This window comes from Salvelinus fontinalis, chromosome 27 (genome assembly GCF_029448725.1).
Source record: "Salvelinus fontinalis isolate EN_2023a chromosome 27, ASM2944872v1, whole genome shotgun sequence".
In the NCBI taxonomy this organism is placed as follows: Eukaryota; Metazoa; Chordata; class Actinopteri; order Salmoniformes; family Salmonidae; genus Salvelinus; species Salvelinus fontinalis.
Genome location: NC_074691.1, coordinates 835853 through 861919, shown reverse-complemented (window position 1 = coordinate 861919; position 26067 = coordinate 835853).

The following is a 26067-nucleotide window of genomic DNA, read 5'->3' as shown; positions in this document are numbered from 1 at the left end:
TTCTCTGTGACGCTGACAAATGTGCTGCTTGGGTTGCTTAAAAGCCCTGTAGAGTTTCCAGTGACTCCACTCCCCTTTGCCTCTTCATCCCCGCCACCCCCGTGCCACTTGCAACTCCCTCCCCTCTCCCTTATACCGATGGTCTACACTTGTTATTCCAGATAATGATCTTGAAAATATTTGAAATATTGATGTTGATATATTTCCAAACTTTGGACCGTAAGTGTGGCCGATGTGAAATGGCTAGCTAGTTAGCGGTGGTGCGCGCTAATAGTGTTTCAATCGGTGACGTCACTCGCTCGGAGACCTAGAAGTAGCCGAGGCTTTCTGGCGTCATGGGTAACGATGCTTCGTGAGTGACTGTGGTTGATGTGTGCAGAGGGTCCCTGGTTCAAGCCCAGGTTGGGGTGAGGAGAGGGACGGAAGCTATACTGTTACATAAGCGTAATCTGATACATCGAAAATAAAATCAATTTTTAGCGCGACACAACGAGTCATTCTCATTAGTTATGTGGCTTACTGTGTTAAATGGAAAAGTACAACGTGACAGTGAGCATAATAATAAAGGAAAGCATGAATGTTGCCTGTCAGAATGTCATCCCAGTCACTTTAAAAGTCAGTTACAAGCCACATAGTGTGGTAAGAGTGAAAGTTATGACTGTTACTTACTGTTAGACATTGAACACCTCACTTAACTGTAGGGTGTTGCAATTCAAACGGAGATATGCATTTCCAGAGAACTGAAACTTTTTTTGGTGCAACCTCAGGGGTATGCAGCTGGAGAGAAATATATGTTCTGAGGTTCAAGTTACTGGACAATAAAAGCTACTTCCCCAATTCCATCTACGCTTCAAGTGAAAAAAAAATAAAAAATAAAATACCATAAGATATATCACTCTCTTAAATAATTGCAGTGTCATTATATATCCAAAGTTAGGGGTCGTTGTTCTAGCTTTGTTCTGTTCTATTTGGTGCTGCTTTGGCTTGTTGTGAAGATTTGGTCAAGATTTGTCAATTTGATCAATGCAAAAGTCTGCGAAACCACAGTGACTGTTCCAACTCATAATTTCTCCTGAAAACTATATTAATACCACAGCAGCATCTTTACTTCCTTATTCTGATAATCATACATTGTCACGGCTTCCTGGTCTGTTATCATGGTGCCCGGTTTTACATTTTAGTCTCATCGATACACAGACATCCTCATTTACGGATAAGCACTAAGACAAAGATACAAATAGTGGGCTTACCTGATGACAAAATCCTTAATGAAGTAGTCTCAAAAGTAAAGTTTATCAAATAAGGTCCCTCCCTAAAGGTTTGCAAGATGTTAGCTAAATCAAGGTTGGTGATTTCAAAGGCTAAGCTTCGTGTTATCATGGCAACCCGTTCCAACTCGGGTCTGCTGACCAAAAATTTGAACATAATAATAAATAAGGACACCACATGGAATAAAGTTTTGAAATCAACAGAAGCTGGGTGATTTTAACATTTAAGACTTAGCCTGACCAAGCCTATGAAGTATAGCCAGACTAGTCTGCTTGAACCTTTTGATGGGAAACATCCATACTCACATAGGCAATGAAGGGCGAGGTCCAATGTTATTCTTCCAGCCCTATAAAGTGGCGGAGACAAGCTAAATATCTACCCATAAATGTGGTTCTATGCACAGTAGTATTGGCTGAACATTGGCAGGGTGTATCTTTTTTACTGGAGGCCTGGCCCTTTTCATCGCAGAAATCCTGATGCTCCATACCAATCGTACCACTTGGGAGTGTTATTAATATGTTTGCTCAGATTGTCATGGGCCATATACTCAGGCCTTCATTCTCCTCTTACGCAATGTTACTATAGGTCAAAGGGCACAGAGCCTGTTTTATTTGTGTCTCGTTGTTATAGATACTATCTGAAGTCTATTTGAATATATTCAGCTATACATATCACAAGTCAAAAGTGCACTGCATCACCTCTGGTTATTGTTTGAGAATCAGACCCCTGGAAAGTATAAAACAGTCTATTCCTTCTTACAAATACGAGGCGTGGGGTATGAACAACTTAGCACATTTTCTGGCTTTGCAACCTATGCAGCTTTGCTACTGTGTCACAATGGCCACAATCACTGTGACAAGGCAAGTTTCTTAACACTGGGGTTGACAAACAGATTGGGGGTTTATTATATACCTTTTCATAGAAACTAAGGTCTGGTAACAATTTGGGTAGACGCTAAACCACATATTTCATACATGTTCTGCCAAGATGGTAACACAATATCACATGCCACTGGCAAAATGAAAGTTTATGACTGTTTTTAACGGGGCTACCTCAGACCTGAGCTTTTTTTAAATTATGCTTGTGCTACCAGTGCCTGTGAAATGATTTCAGAGCAATAAAGAAAACACTATTTTCTACTGCCCATACTGAGAATAAGAGCAATTTCCCCTCAACAAGTAATTTAATTTATAACGATGACGGAAAAGCCCTCGCTTCGAAACGTTCAGGTCATCAAACATAATGTAGTTTCTTCACCTGTGAATTCAAACAAATATATAGATAGTACAGTAGTGATTTGCACAGAGGGAGAATTTGAAAATGGATCAATGAGAGTATAAGTCCTCAGTAGCACAGACGTAAAAGACAATACAAGTAGAGAGTATGGTGAGATTTGGGGAATTAAGTGTAAAGGGTTTGATTTCGTCTTTAATCGGCTGGTTTGGACAGAAATTATATAATCCATGCCATTTTATCTCACTTTCCAGTTTTTATATTATTTCAAAAGAATTAGATGTAAATATACAGTGTGAATTATCAAGATAGAGGACACAGCCATATACGCACATGGGTTCAGAGTCATGCCTACATGGTAGGTTTCCTCTGAATTTACCACAGTCTAACACTCTATGAAGTGATTTCATTTTCTAATTTTGCCAATCTGGTTGGGGAGCTATCGTGCTGATCCAAACCAAAATTATTTTTTCTTTTACGTTGTCCTTTTCAGCATGGTTCCAGCAACTACGGTGGATGCCTAACCAAGCCAGCTCAGTAGAGTTTGGTTTGGCTCGGCTCAGGTCAGCTCAGTGGTGTGACAAGCTTTTTTAGTGTCTCCTGACCCCACTACAACAGCAGGTACTAGCCCTGGCCTTACAGCTAGGGGTTGAAGCCAGAGAAAGCACTCCACTCGGGGAGATTAAATGTTGCCAGCACGTGAATGAATGTGTGTGTACTGCTACACCCTGAGAGAGGATTTCGGAGCCCTTTATAACCTTCCTGAACTGTTGAAGAAAAATAATGCCCCTCTGTTATGCTCATCATGGACGCACCAAGCAACGTCTGAGGGGATATCCTGTTGGGTAACCAGACTCATTTATCCTCTTCCGCAGCGGTTTTGGTGACACAAGATTTACAAAATGTTACACCCACCTCCATTTACCTCTTTACAACATTCCAAATATAGAGTAATGGGCCTTAGATCCTCTGTTATTTCAGAAAACATGGGATACTCTAAACGGTGCCAATTTGAGCGAAATGGAAACCTGAGGACCAATAACAGCGGGGTGTCCTCATCACTGTCGGCAACCAGGATTACAGACACATACTGTATCAATCTAACGGAGAGGGGTTAAGATTCTTCATGAATTGTTTGGAAATTATTTCACTGCACAATGGTTAATGTTAGTAAGACAGGCTCACATTGCTTGGTTCACATTACTTTTATATTGTATCCGCCTAAGGTATTTTCAAGAATAGTTTTGTGTTATAGAATATTTAAAACTGAACTAACTCAAAATGTGTGAAATTATGAGTAAAGATGTTAAACACGCAATAGTTGAACTTCAATAGCATGGTTTTCACTCTATTCTCAATGTTGCAAAATGAGGGTGGAGATTACTCAACATCCAACTCAATGACTTAGGCAAAGGTTTCAAACCACGGTGAAACAATTCTGTGGACTTTGTAAGGCGCAACCATTAGGGAGTTCAAGTAATTCAAAACATCCACTTATCATAATGCTGTCACGATCGTGTACTGGAGAGACGGACCAAGATGCAGCGGAATAATGATACATCTTCTCTTTTTATTTAAAGAAGATGAACGAACACGACACACTTTAACAAACTATACAAAACAACAAACGACCGTGAAGCTAAATAACGTTGTGCACATACACATACAGGCTACAAACGTTCTACATAGACAATTACCCACATCACATGAAAGCCTATGGCTACCCTAAATATGGCTCCCAATCAGAGACAACAGAAATCAGCTGTCTCTAATTGGGAACTCATTCAGGCAACCATAGACTCTCCTAAACAACTAAACCAACATAGACAACGCTAGACACATGCACTACACACAAACCCATACAATACACCCAACACCCCCTTTACCATATAATCACCCAAAACCGACAAAACACAAACATTCCCCATGTCACACCCTGACCTAACTAAAATAATAAAGAAAACAAAGAATACTAAGGCCAGGGCGTGACATAACCCCCCCCTTAAGGTGCGAACTCCGGGCGCACCATTACACAGTCTAGGGGAGGGTCTGGGTGGGCTTCCATCCACGGTGGCGGCTCCGGCTCTGGTTGTGGTCCCCACGTCACCATAGTCCCTATCCGCCTCCTTAGCTTCCTCCAAATGACCCCCCTCCACATTAACCCCATAGCATTAAGGGGCAGTTCCGGACTAAGGGGCAGCTCCGGACTAAGGGGCAGTACCAGGGTAAGGGGCAGTACCAGGGTAAGGGGCAGTACCAGGGTAAGGGGCAGTACCAGGGTCAGGGGCAGTACCAGGGTCAGGGGCAGTACCAGGATAAGGGGCAGCACCAGGATAAGGGGCAGCTCCGGACTGAGGAATGGCAGCTCCGGACTGAGGAATGGCAGCTCCGGACTGAGGAATGGCAGCTCCGGACTGAGGAATGGCAGCTCCGGACTGAGGGACTGCAGCTCCGGACTGAGGGACGGCCCATGACTGGCTGACAGATCTGGCTGCTCATGGCTAGCTGACGGATCTGGCTGCTCATGGCTGGCTGACGGATCTGGCTGCTCATGGCTGGCTGACGGATCTGGCTGCTCATGGCTGGCTGACGGATCTGGCTGCTCATGGCTAGCTGACGGATCTGGCTGCTCATGGCTAGCTGACGGATCTGGCTGCTCATGGCTAGCTGACGGATCTGGCTGCTCATGGCTAGCTGACGGATCTGGCTGCTCATGGCTAGCTGACGGATCTGGCTGCTCATGGCTAGCTGACGGATCTGGCTGCTCAAGGCTAGCTGACGGATCTGGCTGCTCAAGGCTAGCTGACGGATCTGGCTGCTCATGGCTAGCTGACGGATCTGGCTGCTCATGGCTGGCTGACTGATCTGGCAGATCCTGTCTGATTGGCGGCTCTGGCAGATCCTGTCTGGTTGGCGGCTCTGGCAGATCCTGTCTGGTTGGCGGCTCTGGCAGATCCTGTCTGGTTGGCGGCTCTGGCAGATCCTGTCTGACGGACGGCTCTAGCGGCTCCTGTCTGGCTGGCGGCTCTAGCGGCTCCTGTCTGGCGGACGGCTCAGTAGGCTCATGGCAGACGGGCGGCTTTGCAGGCTCATGGCAGACGGGCGGCTTTGCAGGCTCATGGCAGACGGATGGCTCAGATGGCGCTGGGGAGACGGATGGCTCAGATGGCGCTGGGGAGACGGATGGCTCAGATGGCGCTGGGGAGACGGATGGCTCAGATGGCGCTGGGCAGACGGGCAGTTCAGGCATCGCTGTGCAGACGGCAGACTCCTGCCGGCTGAGGCGCACTGTAGGCCTGGTGCGTGGTGCCGGGACTGGTGGCACCGGGCTGGGGACACGCATCTCAGGGCTAGTGCGGGGAGAAGGAACAGGGCATACTGGACCCTGGAGACGCACATTAGGCCTAGTGCGTGGTGCCGGCACTGGTGGTATCGGGCTGGGAACACGCTTCTCAGGGCTAGTGCGGGTAGAAGGAACAGGGCATACTGGACTCTCAAGGCGTACTATAGGCCTTGTGCGTGGTACCGGTACTGGTGGTACCGGGCTGAGGACCCGCACATCAGGACGAGTACGGGGAGAAGGAACAGTGCGTACAGGACTCTGGAGACACACAGAAGGCTTGGTGCGTGGTGTAGGCACTGGTGGTAATGTGCTGGAGACACGCACCACAGGGCTAGTACGTGGAGGAACAGTAACAGGACGCACAGGACTCTGGAGACACACAGGAGGCTTTGTGCGTGCTGTAGGCACTGTCTTAACCAGACGGCTAGCACGCACCTCAGGACGAGTATGGAGAGCTGTTCCCGGTGACATTAACTCACCAACACGCTCATTCGGACGGATGCCGTGCCTCATGCACCAAACCAGTACATCCCTCATAACTCTCTCCTCCAATTTCTCCATTAATTCCTTTACTGTCTCTGCGTCGCTCACTTCCAAATCCGCCCTCACCGGCTCCTTACGGTAAGCAGGAGGAGTTGGCTCACGTCTCCCGACTGACCCAACTAAACTACCCGAGAGCCCTCCCCCAAGAAATTTTTGGGTTTGACTTACGGGGTTCCAGCCTTGTTTCCGTGCTGCCTCCTCATATCGCCGCCTCTCTGCTTTCGCTGCCTCCAGCTCAGCTTTGGGACGGCGATATTCTCCCGGCTGTGCCCATGGATCTTCTCCGTCCAATATTTCCTCCCAACTCCAATAATCCTGTGTAGCAGGCCACTGCTCCAATTCACGCTGCTTGATCCTTTGGTGGGTAATTCTGTCACGATCGTGTACTGGAGAGACGGACCAAGATGCAGCGGAATAATGATACATCTTCTCTTTTTATTTAAAGAAGATGAACGAACACGACACACTTTAACAAACTATACAAAACAACAAACGACCGTGAAGCTAAATAACGTTGTGCACATACACATACAGGCTACAAACGTTCTACATAGACAATTACCCACATCACATGAAAGCCTATGGCTACCCTAAATATGGCTCCCAATCAGAGACAACAGAAATCAGCTGTCTCTAATTGGGAACTCATTCAGGCAACCATAGACTCTCCTAAACAACTAAACCAACATAGACAACGCTAGACACATGCACTACACACAAACCCATACAATACACCCAACACCCCCTTTACCATATAATCACCCAAAACCGACAAAACACAAACATTCCCCATGTCACACCCTGACCTAACTAAAATAATAAAGAAAACAAAGAATACTAAGGCCAGGGCGTGACAAATGCACTGTGTGGTTTTGGATAGTCTGGAAAACTGAAATACTTAAAACAATCCTAGCAAAAAAAAGGTATTTCCCTCTTCCTTGTTAATAAACGCTTTCATTGACCAAAATAAACGCTCTATAAAGTTTTTATGAATTTCTGAAATGTGTATATGATCAGAAAGCTGCTTGCTATTTGTGTTTGTTTGAGCAAACATCACGATCCCATCATCCGTTTGTCTGACCCAAAACACGCTTGTGGTTGGGGCCCCTGTCACACGGACTAAAGCAATGACATTAACGTTGGAAACCAGAAGAGGTTAGGGTAAGGGCCACCCAAGCTTTCCAGGGGTCTGGAAAATCAGGAAAAGTGTATATTGGAGTCGCTGGGCTACTCTTGCATTTTCTATTATTAATTTAGCGAAGGCGACCAGCCCTGCTCCATAAATCAAACCTGTGGTTTAGAATGGTCTGGAGGCATAGCCGTGGGAAATAGGGGTGCTGAGGGTGCTGCAGCAACTGCTGAAACTCAGAATACATATTTTTTCTTGACTTTTTCAATATTTTGTTACGTTACAGGCTCCCCTCATCAATCTACAGACAATACCTCATAATGACAAAGCAAAAACCGCTTTAAAGATATTTTTGCAACTATATTACAAATAAAAAACTGAAATATTACATTTACGTAAGTATTCAGACCCTTTACTCAATACTTTGTTGAAGCACCTTTGGCAGCGATTACAGCCTTGATTCTTCTTGGGTATGACGCTACAAGCTTGGCACACCTGTATTTATGGAGTTTTTCCCATTCTTCTCTGCAGATTCCCTTCAAGCTCTGTCATGTTGGATGGGGAGCATTGGTGCATAGCTATTTTCAGGTCTCTCCAGAGATGTTAGATCGGGATCAAGTCTGGGCTCTTGTCCCGTTAACCACTCTTGCGTTGTCTTGGCTGTGCGCTTAGAGTCATTGTCCTGTTGGAAGGTGAATCTCCGCCCCAGTCTGAGGTCCTGAGTGCTCTGAATTCAGGTTTTAATCAAGGATCTCCTTGTACTTTGATCCTGACTCGTCTCCCAGTCCCTGCCGCTGAAAAACATCCCCACAGCGTGATGGTGCCATTACCATGCTTCACCGTAGGGATGGTGCCAGGTTTCCTCCAGATGTGATGCATGGCATTCAGATCAAAGAGTCTCTGTCACAATGACCATCGGGTCACCTTCCTGACTGAGGCCGTTCTCCCCGATTGCTCAGTTTGGTCTGGCGGCAAGCTCTAGGAAGAGTCTTGGTGGTTCCAAACTTCTTCCATTTAAGAAGTCTTGGGGACAGTCAATGCTGCAGACTTTTTAGCACCCTTCCCCAGATCTGTGCCTCAACACAGTACTGTCTCGGAGCTCTACGGACAATTCCTTTTTTCTCTGACATGCACTGTCATGCACTGTGGGACATTATACACTGCTCAAAAAAATAAAGGGAACACTTAAACAACACAATGTAACTCCAAGTCAATCACACTTCCATGAAATCAACCTGTCCACTTAGGAAGCAACATTGATTAACAATAAATTTCACATGCTGTTGTGCAGGTGGAAATTATAGGCAATTAGCAAGACACCCCCAATAAAGGAGTGGTTCTGCAGGTGGTGACCACAGACCACTTCTCAGTTCCTATGCTTCCTGGCTGATGTTTTGGTCACTTTTGAATGCTGGCGGTGCTTTCACTCTAGTGGTAGCATGAGACGGAGTCTACAACCCACACAAGTGGCTCAGGTAGTGCAGCTCATCCAGGATGCCACATCAATGCGAACTGTTGCAAGAATGTTTGCTGTGTTTGTCAGCATAGTGTCCAGAGCATGGAGGCGCTACCAGGAGACAGGCCAGTACATCAGGAGACGTGGAGGAGGCCGTAGGAGGGCAACAACCCAGCAGCAGGGCCGCTACCTTCGCCTTTGTGCAAGGAGGAGCAGGAGGAGCACTGCCAGAGCCCTGCAAAATGACCTCCAGCAGGCCACAAATGTGCATGTGTCTGCTCAAATGGTCAGAAACAGACTCCATGAGGGTGGTATGAGGGCCCGACGTCCACAGGTGGGGGTTGTGCTTACAGCCCAACACCGTGCAGGACATTTGGCATTTGCCAGAGAACACCAAGATTGGCAAATTCGCCACTGGCGCCCTGTGCTCTTCACAAATGGAAGCAGGTTCACACGCACATGTGACAGACGTGACAGAGTCTGGAGACGCCGTGGAGAACGTTCTGCTGCCTACAACATCCTCCAGCATGACCGGTTTGGCGGTGGGTCAGTCATGGTGTGGGGTGGCATTTCTTTGGGGGCCTGCACAGCCCTCCATGTGCTCGCCAGAGGTAGCCTGACTGCCATTAGGTACCGAGATGAGATCCTCAGACCCCTTGTGAGACCATATGCTGGTGCGGTTGGCCCTGGGTTCCTCCTAATGCAAGACAATGCTAGACCTCATGTGGCTGGAGTGTGTCAGCAGTTCCTGCAAGAGGAAGGCATTGATGCTATGGACTGGCCTGCCCGTTCCCCAGACCTGAATCCAATTGAGCACATCTGGGACATCATGTCTCGCTCCATCCACCAACGCCACGTTGCACCACAGACTGTCCAGGAGTTGGCGGATGCTTTAATCCAGGTCTGGGAGGAGATCCCTCAGGAGACCATCCGCCACCTTATCAGTAGCATGCCCAGGCGTTGTAGGGAGGTCATACAGGCACGTGGAGGCCACACACACGACTGAGCCTCATTTTGACTTGTTTTAGGGACATTACATCAAAGTTGGATCAGCCTGTAGTGTGGTTTTCCACTTTAATTTTGAGTTTGACTCCAAATCCAGACCTCCATGAGTTGATAAATTTGATTTCCATTGATAATTTTTGTGTGATTTTGTTGTCAGCACATTCAACTATGTAAAGAAAAAAGTATTTAATATGAAAATATTTCATTCATTCAGATCTAGGATGTGTTATTTTAGTGTTCCCTTTATTTTTTTGAGCAGTGTATATTGTCGTGACTTAACTTTCAGTAATCTGATGACTTATTTATTTTATCCACTAACTATTTTTAATTGTTTCCTGATTAAATTAATCATGTAACAAGTAATTCATTAGGATTTGGGGCACCACAGAATAAGTTGTTTAGAGAGTTACCATCTCCCGAATTAAACTCTATAAGTTCTTCAACTATAACATCGATAAACAGTCATCTTGTTAATCATTACCTCTTAACAAATACTCATTCTGAACAATCATAACCTTCTTGGATCTGCCAAAAACCCAGCCTTGCGCATTATTCAGTACTACACAATATGGTTTAATCATTTATTTACTAGCTAACTAAATAATAACACAGAATACACACACACATTTACATGAGACAAAGGTCCCTAGTGGACTGCCAAAATATGATGGCTTGTTACAACACAAATTGAAATGGGGGGGGAGAGAGAGAGAAAAAGGGACACATTCTATAACTATTCTCCCATTAACCATATACTTTGCACACAAACCGCCGCCGTTTGGAATAAGAAATCATGAATGTATTTACGTGTGAAATGCCTTTGATTGTTTTTTATCTCGAATGGAACCAAGCCTTCTCGAAAAGCTGTTGCCCTTCCAGTTGTATGGATCTGATTGTCCGAAAGCGGTCTCCCTTTCCAGTCTTCTACTGTTGTTCAATCTGGAAGATAATCAGCCATGTTCGACGGTTCCCGTTGGTGATGAGTGTAGTAGGATAGTCTCATTTAGATGAGCTTTTCCTGATATCTGATTTAAGACAGCTAATCAGCTGTACTAGTAATTGTCTGAGGTGAACTTCTCACCTCTTCCTCCTCTGTTGGTATTCAGGATTCGGACCACGATGGACATGAGCTGCAGGTCTTCGTCTCTCAGGTCTAAATGTAAGTGAGATTATTTCTTCACCTCGTGTTGAGGTTCAACGTTTCAACCATTTCCAAGATAAAGCTACCGCTCCACACTTTTCTGGTATAATGTTAATTTAGTCACCAAAGCTTTTTATGCACTCTGGCCAAAGGGGACGGCTTTGTCCGTCTGAAACTCTCTTTTTACATAGTTCCCCACTGACCATTCCCCACATTCTTTATGTTAGAATTATTGTTCCATTATCCACGTTTGACATTAGAGTTTTGGGCAGGAAAAGGGTCTCTATTCAAAGATATTCCTTTGGTTGATACTGAAGGTTAGAGAGAGAGTTCTCTCCTGCTTAATTTCTGAGATAGTGTGAACGGTCGACCATCCAGCAGTTCCCCCTCTCCCCTCTGTGAGAGAGAGAGAGAGAGAGACCTGGTTACTGTCACCCCTCACCAGTTTGATCTGACCCATTCTGATCCTCACAGAACAGTCATGACAATAGACAGGTGTGAGCCTTTCCAAATCATGTCCAATCGATTGAATTTACCACAGGTGGACTCCAATCAAGTTATAGAAACATCTGAAGGATGATCAATGGAAACAGGATGCGCCTGAGCTCAATTTGGAGTCTCATAGCAAATGGTCTAAATACTAAGGTATATTTTGTATTATTATTTTTTATACATTTGCAAAAATTTCTAAAAACCTGTTTCACTTTGTCATTATGGGGTATTGTGTGAAGATTGATGAGAAAAAAAACATATTGAATCAATTTTAGAATAACACCGTATCCAAACCGGTCGTGTGCCATCGTGTGCCATCGTGCGCCATCGTGCGCCATCATGCGCAAATAGATTTTGTCCCCACACACCAAATGCGATCACGACATGCAGGTTGAAATATCGAAACAAACTCTGACCCAATTATATTAATTTGGGGACAGGTTGAAAAGCATTAAACATTTAAGGCAATTTAGCTAGATAGCTTTCAGTTGCTAGCTAACTTGTCCTATTAGCTAGCTTGCTGTTGCTAGCTAATTTGTCTTGGGATATAAATGTCCTCTACTCCGACAATTAATCCACACATAAAACGGTCAACCGAATCGTTTCTAGTCATCTCTCCTCCCAGGCTTTTTATTCTTTGGACTTTATATGGCGATTGGCATCTAATATTATTACCATGACGACGACCGTCCTCAGTTTGTCTTTCAATCACCCACATGGGTATAACCGATGAGGAGATGGCACGTGGGTATTTGCTTCTATAAACCAATGAGGAGATGGGAGAGGCAGGACTTGCAGAGCGTTCTGCACCACAAATAGAAGCAACTTCTATTTTAGCGCCTGGCAACACATACGCTTGTTGGTGCGTGCGAGCGGTGTGGTCAGCATGAATAGAATAAGGCTGTAACGTAACAAAATGTGGAAAAAGTCAAGGGGTCTGAATACTTTCTGAATGCACTGTATATTATATTATTATTATTATTTATTTTTTCTTCACAAAAGTAGTGCACTGGGCCTTTACTAGTCCTGTATTAGTGGACCGATATAGCCCTCTGTAGCGCAGGCTACATCGTTATGGCGGAGAGAGATGTATCTTGTCAGTATATCCATCATCTTTGATCCAGCTAAACTTGAAGAGGACAGTAGGCCTAACTACTTACAAGCATTGGTTCGGAGTCCCCCCACATTGATTTTTGGCCACAGGAGATTTTATTTTTGACTATTCAGCTAAAGGTCCTAAAATCTCATAAGAAATTAGGTCGTGTTTTTGCAGCACCCCCGCTCCCAAACATCTTTCTGTGGCTATGTCAGGAGGGTCTCTCGCTCGCTCTCTCTCACCCTTTCTCTCTCACAGACAGGGAGTGGAGACAATGTCTGCTCTTCATCTTGAACATGCACTTAATGCTTCAGAATTTTATCTCAACCCTTGGTACTGAGAGGGAAGTTAGTTTCGTTTCATCGACGGTACTCATAGCATAAAGTTAGAGTAGTCTGGACAAGCTAGACATAGTTGTACAAACTTTTACTTCTGGCAAAGTCTTCTTTCTGGCACATTTGTGTTATTCCAGTGTTAGAGCTACTTTAGTGAGGAAACTGTGGTGAGTACTAGCTACTAGTTTCACTCTCTGCCCTACAGTTTAAGCAGAAGCATAAACAGGCCTGCCTTCTCAACATCACAGAGGTAAGTGGGGAGAAAAATCATTCTAATGATCAACTAGAACGTTTACTGATGGAAATATGTGTTTACAAGTATAGTATTTTGTATCTGAAGTGCAAACAGTATAGATAATCCAGTCATTATAGTGACATATAACTAATATAACTCCCGTGGTTCAACGTCACTTTCACCTTTGTTTAGTTCCCTGTAAGTTACCAGGACACAATGTCCCAAGAACGTCCGGAAAACAACCTTGGGGTTGTCCCCGGGACAAACTGGGAAACAGACCAGGGGTTACAACATGCAGACCACTTTAGGTGACCATTTCATGATGTTCCAGGGACGTACTAACAACTCATTATTGTTTGCAGGGTTGTTAAGGTAAACGGCATCATGAACTCAACCGAGTACCAAGACAAATTAGCCAAACACCTGAATGCCGCTGCCAGAGAGCTAAAACTTGGCCGCAAGTGGGACTTCCAGCAAGACAATAACCTCAAGCACACATCAATATCCATAAAGTTAAGGTTAATTGACCACAAAATCAACATTTTGCAATGGCCACCTCAGTCTCCAGACTTAAACCCCACTGGAAACCTGTGGTTTGAATGGAATCAAATCAAATCAAATTGTATTTGTCACATGCGACGAATACAACAGTGAAATTCTTACTTACAAGCCCTTAACCAACAATCAAGTTGTTAAGTAAAAAATAGATAAGTAAAAAGCAAAAAATTGTTAAAGAGCAGCAGTAGTGAGGTTATATACAGAGGGTACTGGTACAGAGTCAATGTGCGGGGGCACAGGTTAGTCAAGGTAATTGAGGTAATATGTACATGTAGGTAGAGTTAAAGTGACTATGCACAGATAATGACCAGAGAGTAGCAGCAGCGTAAAAGAGGGGACAATTCAAATAGTCTGGGTAGTCATTTGATTAGCTGTTCAGGAGTCTTATAGCTTGGGGGTAGAAGCTGTTAAGAAGCCTTTTGAACCTAGACTTGGCGCTCCGGTACCGCTTGTCATGCAGTAGCAGAGAGAGCAGTCTATGACTAGGGTGGCTGGAGTCTTTAACAATTTTTAGGGTCTTCCTCTGACACTGCCTGGTACAGAGGTCCAGGATGGCAGGAAGCTTGGCCCCAGTGATGTACTGGGCCGTACGTACTACCCTCTGTAGTGCCTTGAGGTCGGAGGCCGAGCAGTTGCCATACCAGGCAGTGATGCAACCAGTCAGGATGCTCTCGATGGTGCAGCTGGAGAACTTTTTGAGGATCTGACCAAGTCTTTTCAATATCCTGAGGGGGAATAGGCTTTGTCATGCCCTCTTCACGCCTTGGTGTGTTTGGACCAGGATAGTTTGTTGGTGATGTGGACACCAAGGAACTTGAAGCTCTCAACCTGCTCCACTACAGCCCTGTTGATGAGAATGGGGGAGTGCTTGCTCCTCCTTTTCCTGTAGTCCACGATCAGCTCCTTTGTCTTGATCACGTTGAGGGAGAGGTTGTTACCCTGGCACCACATGGCCAGGTCTCTGACCTCCTTCCTATTGGCTGTCTCATCATCGTCAGTGATCAGGCCTACCACTGTTATTTTGTCGGCAAACTTAGTTATGGTGTTGGAGTCATGCCAGGCCATGCAGTCATGGGTGAACAGGGAGTACAGGAGGGGACTGAACACACGCACCTGAGGGGTGTGTGCTGATTTTTTTTATTTAACCTTTATTTAACTAGGCAAGTCAGTTAAGAAGAAGTTACCTACCCTTACCACCTGGGGGCGGCCCGTCAGGAAGTCCAAGATCCAGTTGCAGAGGGAAGTGTTTAGTCCCAGGGTCCCTAGCTTAGTAATGAGCTTTGAAAGGCACTATGGTGTTAAACGCTGAGCTGTAGTCATTGAAATGCATTCTCAAGTAGGTGTTCCTTTTGTCCAGGTGGGAAAAGGAAGTGTGGAGTGCAATAGAGATTGTATCACTGTGGATCTGTTGGGGTGGTAAGCAAATTGGAGTGGGTCTAAGGTTTCTGGGATATTGGTGTTGATGTGAGCCATGACCAGCCTTTCAAAGCACTTCATGGCTACAGATATGAGTGCTAAGGGTCGATAGTCATTTAGGCAGGTTACCTTAGTGTTCTTAGGCACAGGGACTATGGTGGTTTGCTTGAAACATGTTGGTATTACATAGTCGTCCAGGGACAGGTAGATGTCAATGAAGACACTAGCCAGTTGGTCAGCACGTGCTCAGAGTACACATCCAGGTAATCTGTCTGAGAGCGTGATCACACAGTCAACCGGAACAGCTGATGCTCTAATGCATGCTTCAGTGTTGCTTGCTTTGAAGCGAGCATGGAAGTAATTTAGCTCGTCTGGTAGGCTTGTGTCACTGAGCAGCTCGCGGCTGTGCTTCCCTTTGTAGTCTGTAATAGTTTGCCAGCCCTGCCACGTCCGACGAGCGTAGGAGCTGGTGTAGTACGATTCAATCTTAGTCCTGTACTGAAGCTTTGCCTGTTTGATGGTTCGTCTGAGGGCACTTGCTAGAGTCTTACTCTTTGAAAGCGGCATCTCTATCCTTTAAAACTTCTTGGGGATAGGGGGCAGAGTTTTCACACATGGAAAAATAGCGTGCAAAATTTCAACTTCGTTCTACTCATCCCCAGAATATAAGATATGCATATCATTAGTATATTTGGATAGAAAACACTCTGAAGTTTCTAAAAGTGTTGGAATCATATCTGTAAGTATAACAGAACTTATATAGCAGTCAAAACCCTGAGGACCAACCTTTTTTTTTTAAGTCATTGTATGTTCAATGGCTTCTCATGGGCAAACCAGAATTCTAATCACTATCCATGCAGTTTCTACTGCTTCCATTGGATGTCGCCATTGTATGGAAAAAGGTTAAGGTTTTTCATTAGAGAACTGAGAAAGATGTTGACCCGGAAGTGGAGTGACGTCTTGTATTTATGTTTGAGAGTTGAGCAAGACTTGAAAAGTACCGTGAGTTTGTTGATATCCTGTATTGAAAACAGATTGACCCGTCTTCAATTTGATCGATTATTAACGTTTACAAATACCTACAGTTGTATTACAAAAGTACTTTGAAATGTTTTGGCAAAGTTGAGGTAATTTTTTTAGATATTTTGTCGTGACTTTGTGCAAATTGGACGATGCTTTTTCTGGTACAACGGCGCCAAATAAATGGACAATTTGGATATATATGGACGGAATTAATCGAACATAAGGACCATTTGTGTTGTTTATGGGTCATATTGGAGTGCCAACAAAAGAATCTCGTCAAAGGTAATGCATGTTTTATATTTTATTTCTGCGTTTTGAGTAGGTCCAGCATGGTTGAAATAGGCTACACTCTCTTGTTTACATTGGGCTATCATCAGATAATAGCATCTTATGCTTTCGCCGAAAAGCCTTTTTGAAATCTGACATGTTGGCTGGATTCACAACGAGTGTAGCTTTAATTTGGTATCTTATATGTGTAATTTAGTCAAGTTTATTTTTATATAATTTTTTTGAATCTGGCGCTCTAGATTTTAACAGGCTGTTGGGACGCAAGCGTCCCGCGATCCCAGAGAGGTTAACCTTTCTGAAATCCCCATCCCGGATCCGGAATTTTTGTCATTAAAAACCCTGACTAGCATAGCGTAGCCTAGCGCCAGAGGGTAATCATAAAATATAATTTCATGAAATCACAAGTGCAATATTGCAAAACACAGCCTACCCTTTTGTTAATCCATCTGTCGTCTCAGATTTTGAAATTATGCTTTCCAGCGAAAGCAATACTTGCAATTGTGTAAATGTAACGATCGCTCTACAAAACAATAAGAACAGCTAGCGCCAGGTAACTCGATAACAAAAACCAGCAAAGCAATCAAATTAATCGTTTACCTTTGTTGATCTTCGGTTGGTTTCACTCACGAGACTCCCAGTTAGACAGCAAATGTTCCTTTTGTTCCATAAAGATATGTTTTATATCCAAATACCTCCGTTTGTTTGATGCGTCATCACAAGGAATCCAATGGAAAAAGCGTTCGCGACAATGGCGGAAAAAAATCCAAATTATATCCATAATGTCCACATAAACATGTTTTTGATCCAACTTCAGGGTGTTTTTCACATATCTATTCGATAATAAATCAACCGGGACAGTTGGCTTTTCACTAGGAGCGAGAGAGACATTGGCTACCTTTCAGAATTGAGCAAAAATCATCCGGAGAGCCCCCACCTGTCCACTTACCCAATGTGCTCTTGCAGGCTCATCCTTCAAAATAAAGGCCTGAAACTACGTCTAAAGGCTGTTGACACCTTAGGGAAGACATAGAAAAAGAGGTCTTATTGATGAGACTTCACATATGCGAAAGGAAGGCAGTGGAACACAGAGCTCTCAAAATTAGTGCCACTTCCTGCTTGAAATTTTCTCAGGTTTTCACCTGCAATATCAGTTCTATTTAACTCACAGACAAAATTATATGCATATTCTAGTTTCGGGGGCTGAGAAATAGGCAGTTTAAAATGGGTATGCATATTTTGCCAAATGTTAAAATTGCGCCCCCTAGTTAAAAGAAGTTTTAACTGAGTGTGGATGTTGCCTGTAATCCATGGCTTCTGGTTGGGGTATGTACGTATGGTCACTGTGAGGAGGACTGATGTGGTGTACTCCTCAATGCCATCGGAAAAATCACGGAACATATTCCAGTCTGTGCTAGCAAAACAGTCCTGTAGCTTAGCATCTGCGTCATCTGACCACTTCTTTATTGACTGAGTCACTGGTGCTTCCTGCTTTAGTTTTTGCTTATAAGCAGGAATCAAGTTGACAGAATAATGGTCAGATTTGCCTAATGGATTGTGAGGGAGAGCTTTGTATGCGTCTCTGTGTGTGGAGTAAGGGTGGTCTTGAGTTTTTTTTCCCTCTGGTTGCACATTTAACATGTTGGTAGAAATTAGGTACAACTAATTTAAGTTTCCATGCATTGAAGTCCCCTGCCACTAGGAGTGCCGCCTCTGGATGAGCATTTTCCTGTTTGCTTATGGCCTTATACAGCTCATTGAGTGCGGATTTAGTGCCAGCATCAGTTTGTGGTGGTAAATAGTCAGCTATGAAAAATATAGATGAAAAATCTCTCGGTAAATAGTGTGGTCTACAGCTTATCATGAGATACTCTACCTCAGGCGAGCAAAACCTCGAGACTTCCTTAATATTAGATTTTGTGCACCGGCTGTTGTTTCCAAATGTACACAAATCGCTACCCCTTATTACCGGTGTCAGCAGTTCTATCTTGACGATGCAGCGTAAACCCAGCCAGCTGTATGTTATCCATGTCGTCATTCAGCCATGACTGGGTGAAACATGAAGACAATAAAGTTTTTAATGTCCCGTTGGTAGGATATTCGTGACCGTAGCTTGTCTATTTTGTTATCCAATGATTGTACGTTGTTGGCTAATAGGACTGATGGTAGAGGCAGATTACCCACTCGACGTCGGATCCTTACAAGGCACCCCGACCTACGTCCTCGATATCTCCATCACTTTCTCCTGCGAATGACGGGGATGTTAGCCTTGTCGATTGTCTGAAGTAAATCCCTCGCATCCGACTCGTTAATAGGGCAGCCCATAAGTGCAGGCCAAAGGATATCAAGGATCTGGAAATATTCTGTATATAGGAATGGTCTAAGATCCCTCCCAATGTGTTCTCCAATCTTATAAAACATTTTTGAAAAAGGCTCAGTGCTGTTATCCAAGCAAGGGGACAGTGCCAGCCAGACTATTGAAAACATGGGAGCCAATAATTTTGACACCTATCTTATATTTTTATTTTTATTACTTGCTAAACAAAATCTATTTCTTTGAGCAATGTATTAGTATAAAATAATATATATAATTTTTAATTGAACATAAAATATATGTTTTAAACATAGTATTTGTATTATTTATTTTATACAGTCTTTTTGCTCATCTTTATCAAGGGTGTCAATGAGTTTCGACCTGACAAACTACAATGGTTAAATGTTGGTATTGTTACATATTGCAATGAGACCATGTTCGAAATATTCTACATAATCAACGATATACATATCAGGGCTTCAAAATCTAATACGCTTTCCAGGAGCATCCCAAAGCATCGTTCCCCTCATAGGGAAGTACCAATTGTGGGCAACCCCTGTCTGGTCTCAAAATAGTGGCTTTTCATTCGGACAACATCAAACAGCGGTCAGGGCCACAGAATGAATAATATCTTATCCTACCTCAGACTTAAATGGATCTGTTTTTTGCCAAACCATTCCCCATTTATAGAAGTAACTCTCAGAGAGAGTCTCAGAGAGATTGAGGTACATCTTTCGTTTAGTACAGTAACCACATGTATTCCTTTCTTATCGTGCTACGTGCTTTAATCCCATTCGCTAAAATTAGATTTGTATCTCCCTGGCGATTCCAATCCGACAACACTGTTTAAGAAAACTGTCTGTGAAACCTCAAGTGATCACTAAAGCCATTTATGTAATTGTTTTTTTGGCATGCTCCAAGAAGAAGTGGTGACTGCTATTAATAATAATGGGATAGTTCACTTTGACATCCCTTGAATATGTTAAGACAAAAGTATGTGAGTCATACAAATGAGCTGGTCGTACTTTTTACCTCACAACGTGTTACATTTTTACAATCAAAACATTTCTAGAAAATAGCATTATTCTGTTAATGTCATTTATATATTTTTGTATGTTATATACATTTGTGCTGTTGAAGAAGCCCTGTTCAGATCACTTTAAAATGTAGTTTCTCTGCAGAAATCACAGATCAACAGAAAATGTATGTTGCCCTATATTTACAGTATAGCAGCTCCACAAATGATTTAAAACATTATTTTAACACTTAAAAATTCAGTGTTTACAACTTTGTTAGTGTCTTTACTAATCCTAGGACTAAGTCAAATCTTCAACTTCTGTAACGATCTTCGTCTGGAACAAGAGAGGAGGACCAAAGTGCAGAACATCGACAGGGCTGTAGTGGAGCAGGTCGAGAGCTTCAAGTTCCTTGGTGTCCACATCGCTAAGGACCTATCATGGTCCAAACACACCAACACAGTCATGAAAAGGGCACGACAAAGCCTATTCCCCCTTTTCAGGAGGCTGAAAAGATTTGGCATGGGACCTCAGATCCTCAAAAAGTTCTACAGCTGCACCATCGAGAACATCCTGACAGGTTGCATCACCTCTTGGTATGACATCTGCACGGAATCCGACCTCAAGGTGCTACAGAGGGTAGTGCGTATGGCCCAGTACATCAATGAGGCTGAGCTTCCTGCCATCCTGGACCTCTATAGCAGGCGGTGTCAGAGGAAGGCCCTAAAAATTGTTAAAGACTCCAGCCACCCAAGTCATAGACTGTTCTCTCTGCTACCGCATGGCAAGCAGTACCAGAGCACCAAGTCTCAGACCAAAAGGCTGCTTAACAGCTTCTAATCCCAAGCCATAAGACTGCTGAACTGTTAATCAAATGGCTACCCAGACTATTTGCATTGACCCCCTTATTTTATTATTATTTATTTAGTATTTTTTGCACTGACTCTCTTGCACAGGCTCGATGTACACTCACTGGACTCTACCCACACACTCACCCATGTTACAGTGACACACACACAAACACACACACACACACACACACACACACACACACACACACACACACACACACACACACACACACACACACACACACACACACACACACACACACACACACACACACACACACACACACACACACACACACACACACACACACACACACAATTACCTTGACTAACCCGTACCACTGTACATTGACTCGGTACCGGTTCCCCTTTTATATAGCCTCGTTATTGTTATTCTTTGTGTTACACAATTTTTCCTTTCGTTTATTTAGCACATTTTTCTTACTTACTTTTAAAAACTCTGGTTAAGGGATCGGAAGTAAGCATTTCATGGGAAGGTCTACTACACCTGTTGTATCCGGTGCATGTGACGAATACTATTTATTTTGATCTAAAAGCAATACTTACAATATAAACAGAAAATAACAGGCCTTAACCAGACACAAAAGAACAAGCAACAATCAAACAAGTCAACCGAAGATGAGTCTAGTTGTATCACGAATAGAACCATCATTTTTTGACTCTTGCAATACATCTATAATACTGGGAAGAGGATAGAGTGGACAGGTGGGAAGGTCGGAGCACAAGACATTCTCTGAAAACACCAGGCTGACAATTCAAGGATTGTCCAAACAAAGTCGGTCGACATCGATCATATCAAAACCGTTTTAATTTTTATTAGGGCCTATAGTACAGTATCTCTTATCCCTCTTGCAGGGGCGGACTGGGACAAGAATTGAGCCCTGGCCGCCAACTCACCCAAACTCACCCAAACCCAACTCACTCCAGCCATACATACACATCCTGACCCTACACACCCTACCTAGACACAGGCAGTAGTGCTGACATATCACTTTGGTAATAGAGTACAGCGATTCTGAACCAATTCTGTACTAATGACTAGCGAGACAGACTCCTCTTTTTAACCAGCTCATGTTTAAAACAAATACAATATGTAAAATCAAGAGATACAGAGTTGTAACTCCACTATAACTGGCCTCTGCTCTGGCCATTTTGTTTGACTCCCTGTTGTGCTGTCTGTTTCAACATATTCTCTGCTGTCACTCTGTGCTTCTTCTTGTTCTCTGTCTGTCTGTCTGCCTGTCTGCTTAAGCTTGATACGCTATAAAAGCCAAGCTAATGACTGAGGCTTTATTGCAATTTAGTGCCTGTCATATGTGTTCTCCCGAAATAACACTTACCCTAAGTCTTAATTACTATTACAGAGCTTCAGACTAACATTTTCCCCTGGTGTCACTGGTGTCACTAACTTTTACAGTTGGTGGCATGAGCCTATGATTTGGTCGGATCCGAATCCTGAGTAAGCATCTTTTAAAGTAATTCATGGTGCTTTATTAAAAAGTTTAATAGACTAGTGAGGTATTTCCAAGCGGAAATGCATGATTCAAGATATTTTTATGTACAACCTAATCCAATGATTGTCATGAATTTTGGGTGGACAATTAAACTATAGTTGTGATTTTACTGTCAAAATAGGACTCCAGAATTTCCTGATATTTTTTTTTTAATAGAGATTATTTACATAAATCTTTAAATCAACTACCTAATATCATAGGCTAATTAATTTGGGGTTCAACACCTGAGGAAGTGGAAACTCAAAACACATGGACTAGATTGTGAACTCTAAATATAATGCACACTGCTAGTAGCCATGTATTCATCCAACAGTAAACATAATGACCTAAAAAAAAAATCAGCTGTAGGCTACTATCCATGACCAGATTTCTTTAGCAAAAACCTGAGAAATGTTTATGTGTGAATATTTGTAACTTTTTTTATTCAACTATATTTAACGATATATTTTCGCTTTAGTCCTTTCAAATACTTGTATTAATTAACACAAAAAATGTAATGTAATACCCTTCTACAGTTTTTGTAATCTTAGCCTATCTAATCATTTTAGAATCACCCAAGTTTGGTAGCCTATGCTGCTTGATGCAACATTTTCTGGCCAAGGCAATGGTTGTTCTTGCTGTGGTTGCAATGTATCATGGCTCAAACATTCATAAGGTTCCCGGGAGCAAGTGAGTTTGGTAAAGAGACAGACAACATTTGAACATGCATATCTGATTGGATACAGCGTTTGGTTATTATCACGTCTGCTCCTCCCCTCCGGCGTACGACGTCGCCAGAGTACTAACCACCGAACCTGGGGTTCATCATTACGCATATCTGGCACTCATCATTACACGCACCACACCTAGACTCCATTACCTTAATTTCCTCCCCTTTTTATGTCACTCTCCCATGTTCACTCAGCAGTTGGTATTGTTATTGTGTATGTTTTATTAAAACATTTCACCTGCTTCCGACTCACCGCCCCATCATTAGTTATTGAAATATTAGACTCAATTTAAGTTCCAGAGTTGCTTTTTGTTTCTGAGGGCTAATTGGGGACACTTCAGGTGACAGCTATAGCCAGAGAAAAGCCAATAAAATCAGGGAAGTCTGGTCACCCTAACTTATGAGACCTATATGCCTATGCCCTCGCAATGGCCGGTGCGTATTTCGCTTGCACGCCACTCCATATCTCATAGCCATATCAAATATTTTGGATGTAAAGTAGTTATCATTGAGTGAGGTGACGGTGTAGAATATGCTCTTTCTACGTTTATAGGCACTCTCTCTATTTTTTTATGATCTTGGCTGTCTGACTGTTGACAGAGTCGTAGCAGGTGTCTTTGCTGATGCTGGATGTTTGACTTTGAATGTGAGTTTGTGTGACCTCAGCCCATGAGAACCAGGCCGCCCATCTTGGTAGGGGGGCTGACTGTTGCCCACTGACCAGCCAAAGTCTTATTATAGATTAGTATAAGAGAGAAATTGAGCAAAGAAATATTAACAAAATTCATCCATGAGCCGCCGGCCATATCACCTTTTCATTGTTCTATTTTTTTTTCTTCAATATTTGACCAGCCCACTCAACAAAAGAATGGTCCAGCCCATCTGGCATTTGCCAAAATTGCCAGATGGCCAATCCGGCCCTGCCTTGGAACATGACAGTAAATACAGCTATCAAGGTGCTTCAGTTGGAGACATCGGCCAAGAGCGTCTTGACTGCTTCTCCTCAGCGCCTCTCAGCAGCTGATGCTTGACATCATCTCCCCGTTTATTTTAAAAGGGCCTGAAGTATGTAATGGCGGTGTAATTGCAGACACGTCAGATTTATATGGAGCGCTGTCGCCCCGGCCTAATCCATGCATCAATTTAACTGTTACTTGGAGAATAATCTTATAAACAAGATAAAGTATTACCCAGACCAGAGAGAGAGAGGAACGCATCGTGAGTTGCCGGCTGGCACTTCTCATTCATCGCTAGCAGCTACAAGAGTGAGTCCTCCTCGTGGGATGATGTCACAGATATAGAGGGATAGGAATGAATTGGTGTGATAAATGTTGACATGTTTGTACAGGACCTAGCGCATAAAACAAGCAGCGATGACATTGAAACATTAACACACATGCATATTTTCACTTTTCAGTGCAATACTAACTTTTTGGGTATCCCCTGGCCTGGGCTGGTTTAAAGCAAGCAGCTAAAGGCTTGGCAAGCAGTAATCTTGCTTTTATGTTCCATTGACTGATGACACGCATCCCAATGTTATGCCTGTGAGGGGATGTAGTCACCATTTTCTCCTCTTAAATATGAAACACTAAACACAAGACTACGGCATATAGCATTTCAATTGCTATTAAGTAAAATGACCAATACTTTTTTTGTGGTGTAAAAAAAAGGCTTGATTGATTTGCAGCGGTCTTTATGCAAGCCCTACGTGTTACTCTATTAGGTTTCTCTGTATTAATGTCTATGATGTCATTATGTTCCACATTGTAAACGTGTCCCGAATGATTTAACAATTACACCGTCAAGTATTAATTCAAAGGGATATGATGTCGCTTTATCGTGTATGAAGTCTTTAAAAGACTGGGAACTGAATAGAAAAAAAAAGCAATTCTGGAGAGAACAATGTGCACAGCATCAACAATCTGCAAATGAAATGTGAAATGAAGAAAATGACCTTTGACTTCACTGCTTGTAGCCTACCTTTACTCCCATTCATCAGTTGCTACGGACTCAATTAAAAGCAGGCTTTACACGTTTTAGCAGATAGACAGAATGTGTCGATGAGGTGGCATTTCTCAGGCCCCCTTGTCTGTCCAGTATCGCAGGATGTGGAGTCAGGGAGAGACAGGGAGAGGGAGTGGGGTGGATTACGGAGCCCTAAAGCATGATTTACTTGACCTCGCTGAGCTGGAACTCAATGCAAGAGCCTCATTAATTCCGGGGGTCATTCCATTTCAACATAAGTTGGTTAAAAATCTGAATGCGTGGACAACTTCCAGACATACACAAAGAATTATGAAATCCCGAGGCCTCCCCCGCCCCTTCTTTCCTCTCTCTCTCTCTTTCTCCCATCCCCATTCCAAACGAAAAGCATTTCCAAATCGCTCCACGTAAATCACCCGGACAGTTCGGAGGAGTTCTCTAATACAGATCTGAGAGGAGGCCGCCATAGGAAGGTTTGATGCTTTTTAGTCTGCAAATATGGTGTTGTTTTATGCGATTATCAACTACACATGATTTTTCACTCCCATACATTTTCGAAGCCTGGGCCTGTCTTTTGTTTGGGACAGTAGGCGGGAGGAAATGCAGAGCAGAGTGGGAAGCCCAATAAATTACACTAATGCACACATTCAAAGCAGCTCATAGTCCTGCTGGCCTGTTATCAAGACTACTCTGGCAAGAATGTAAACTACCCCCCCCCCCCCTCTCCCCCTCCCAAACCCAATATTTAATCTTCTTCTTAACACATCTCTGTTAAATTAAAGGACAATTATTTTAACTTTTTCTCACTAATTCATCGTACCCAGGCAAATTGTTGTCTAATGGTGCTGTTGGTCTCATTAATTCAACAAGATACAGCACAGAGTAAAATAAACATTAGAACGTCTGGAGTGGTGGACTCACACCTCCAGTTTATAGAGACAAAGGGAAGACACTCTCTTAAAGAAACATGGGGCCCACACAAGGAAAGATCCAGAAAGGAAAACAAACATAATCCTGACTGATGATAAAGCAAGAGACTAGTCTGTTTCACACCAAGTTTATTTAGAAAACTCTGACTAGGTCCGAGTGGAGCTAATGAG